The sequence below is a fragment of the Diabrotica undecimpunctata genome, chromosome 3 (assembly GCF_040954645.1).
Source record: "Diabrotica undecimpunctata isolate CICGRU chromosome 3, icDiaUnde3, whole genome shotgun sequence".
NCBI classification, from domain to species: Eukaryota; Metazoa; Arthropoda; class Insecta; order Coleoptera; family Chrysomelidae; genus Diabrotica; species Diabrotica undecimpunctata.
The window spans coordinates 53,677,832-53,680,787 of record NC_092805.1 but is presented as its reverse complement, the minus strand read 5'-3'; positions in this window follow the sequence as shown (position 1 = coordinate 53,680,787).

The following is a 2,956-nucleotide window of genomic DNA, read 5'->3' as shown; positions in this document are numbered from 1 at the left end:
CCAATAGGAAGATGATCAGTAGGAAGACCACGAAAAGGATGGAACGACAACTTACTGGAGACACATTTAAAAATAGACAGTCAGGTATACATAAAAAGAAGAAGAAGGAGACTTTTTGAGTATGTTGACATTTACCTAGAAAAATGTGGTCTTATGATGACTTATTTTACTTTTCTGGTAAATTTTTACTTGAAAATTGTTAGTTAGTTTGAGTGTGATCTTTGCAAGTACGTGTTAAATCTGTATTTTGATTTTTCATTGTGATTTTTTGCCTTTCTGCTGTTATTATGTCTCGTTGATATTTGACGGAGCAGGAAATGCTATAGTGTTTAACAAAATTTGTCAGATAATGAATCTAAAGTAGAGTTATGTGATAAAGATGTATCCGATAATAAAAACGATGAGTATTTGCCAGGATCCGGATATTATAACATTCATCAAAATAGGGCGGCTGCGTTGGATAGGACATGTAGAAAGAATGAAAAAAGGCGAAATACCAAACAAAATATTCAAACAGATGCCAGTAGGAAAAAGAACAAGAGGAAGACCGAAACTGAGATACTTAGAACAAATAGAAAATGATATAACAACCTTAAAAATAAAAAACTGGAGAAAAAAAGCACGAAACAGATCGGAATGGAGAAGAATCCTAGAACAGGCCAAGACCCAAAAAGGGTTGTCGAGCCAGTGATGATGATGATGATGTGCCTGATAAAATTGACCAAGGACATTCATCGGGTAGCGATTCTGAAGATTAAGTTGAGATTGAGGAGCTGCCCAGTACTTTTGCTTCAACTTCAAATGTAGTTTTCAATACCACTTTAGGAAGTGAAGGAATATCACCAGGTTAGCAACTATCCGTGGCCGGTCTCCGCTTTCGTGGAGGAGGAGCTCCGAACTGAGTAGGGGCTCTTCTGTACTTCATGGAAGACAGACTGGGCGGGGGATATCCTCAACCTCGACACGGCACGTCCCATATGGCTGATAGGAAAAGTTCCTGCAGATATGCAGGACAGGTACGAATAAGGCATTGCCAAATAAGTATCCGCGGATCAACTGAGGATATGACATTAGGCAGCAGTAATGTCATTACTGGATTAAGGCTGTGGGAAGTAAAAATCCTGTAGGCTTAATTCCAGATACTCACAGGCGACACTCACATTATGAGTTAAGCGGCTGTACAAACTGCGATCTTAGGGCACTCTTTTGTCCTGGAGTTTGAGAAATCGGCTTCGAAGGCGGAGGAAGTAAGACTTTTAGTGAACGGCATAAGGATGCAGAAGGCAAGGAGAAACCACTGCATTAAAGACTTCTTGTAAGTATCTCTAGTACAATTATCATGGTGATAAAAAACTTTAAGATTCCGACTACTGATCATAAAAATCGGAATTCAAGATCCGGCAGGGAAGGAAAATCTAGCTCAAACCGTGAGGCCTTCCAGGTCGTTATCAAGAGAAATCCTCACGAACCAAACTACATTCTAGATGATGGATCTCTAAGAGTATTGCGAACAGCCATAAAGATAGGTACATGGAACGTTAGAACAATGTACGAGGCGGGAAAAATCTATAATGCCATTCAAGAAATGGAAAGACGCTCGATTAATATTATGGGAATAAGCAAAATGCGCTGGACAAATACGGGATACCGAGTTATCAAAGATCACAAAATATTCTACTCAGGAAATCTTAAGAGCGAACATATAAATGGAGTGGGCCTAATTATGAATAATAAAATCGCCAACTGTGTCAGTCACTTTGTACCTGTATCAGAAAGGATGCTATTAGTTCAGCTAAACACAACTCCCATAAAAACAAACATTATTCAAGTATACGCTTCTACAGCGGACGCCCCAGAAGAAATCATAGAAGAATTTTACAATGACCTTACTAATATTGTCAAAAGGATTCGGAAAAACGAAATAATACTAATAATGGGAGACTTTAATGCCAAAGTTGGCAAAGGACAAAGTGGAAATTTAGTGGGATCCTTTGGTCTAGGGGAACGTAATGAACGCGGAGACCGTTTGATTGAATTTGCAACTGAAGAACAGCTCGTAGTGACAAACACCTTTTATGATCTTCCTCCAAGACGACTATATACGTGGAAATCTCCCCAGGATACTCCAGATCACACAGTACGAAATCAAATAGACTATATTCTTATTAACAAACGATTTAGAAACTCTATAACATCTGTTAAAGCGTACCCGGGATCCGACATAAATTCGGACCACAATCCACTTATCGCCAAAATGAAACTTAGTTTAAAGAAAGTTCAAAGACCAAAAATTATGAAGTACGATATTAACCAACTGAAAAATAAAACAGTAAAGGAAAAGGTACAAAAACGCCTAAAAGAAAAAACGTGGGCTCGTACAGAAAAACCATGGGCCCGTACAGAAACAGATAACACAGATTTAGAACTAGAAAATTTGCACAAAGTAAGTCAAGAAATAACAGAGAAATACTTAAAACCTGAAAGAACAAATAAAAAGGAATGGATGACGGAGGAGATTCTATGTATGATGGAAGACAGAAGAAACGCTAAAGATAATAAGAATTACTACAACAACATAAATAACGAAATAAAAAGGGCTATTAAAATAGCAAAAGAAAATTGGTTTAGCTCGAAGTGTACAGAGATAGAGTCATTACAACAAAAACATGATTCATTTAACCTCCATAAAAAGATTAAAGAAGCGGCAGGCTTATATAAACACAAGAACACTGGATTCCTGACAGATAATCAGGGAAACATAGTACTGGAAATAGAGCATAAAAGAGATATTTGGATTAAATATGTAGAAAAAACTTTTGAAGATATACGAAGTAACACTGGTACTAGAACAAACACCAATTGCGAATCTGGACCACCATTTACAGTCGAAGAAGTAAAATATGCCATCAAAAGCACCAAAGATGGTAAAGCAGTAGGCCCTGATAATTTTCACTCA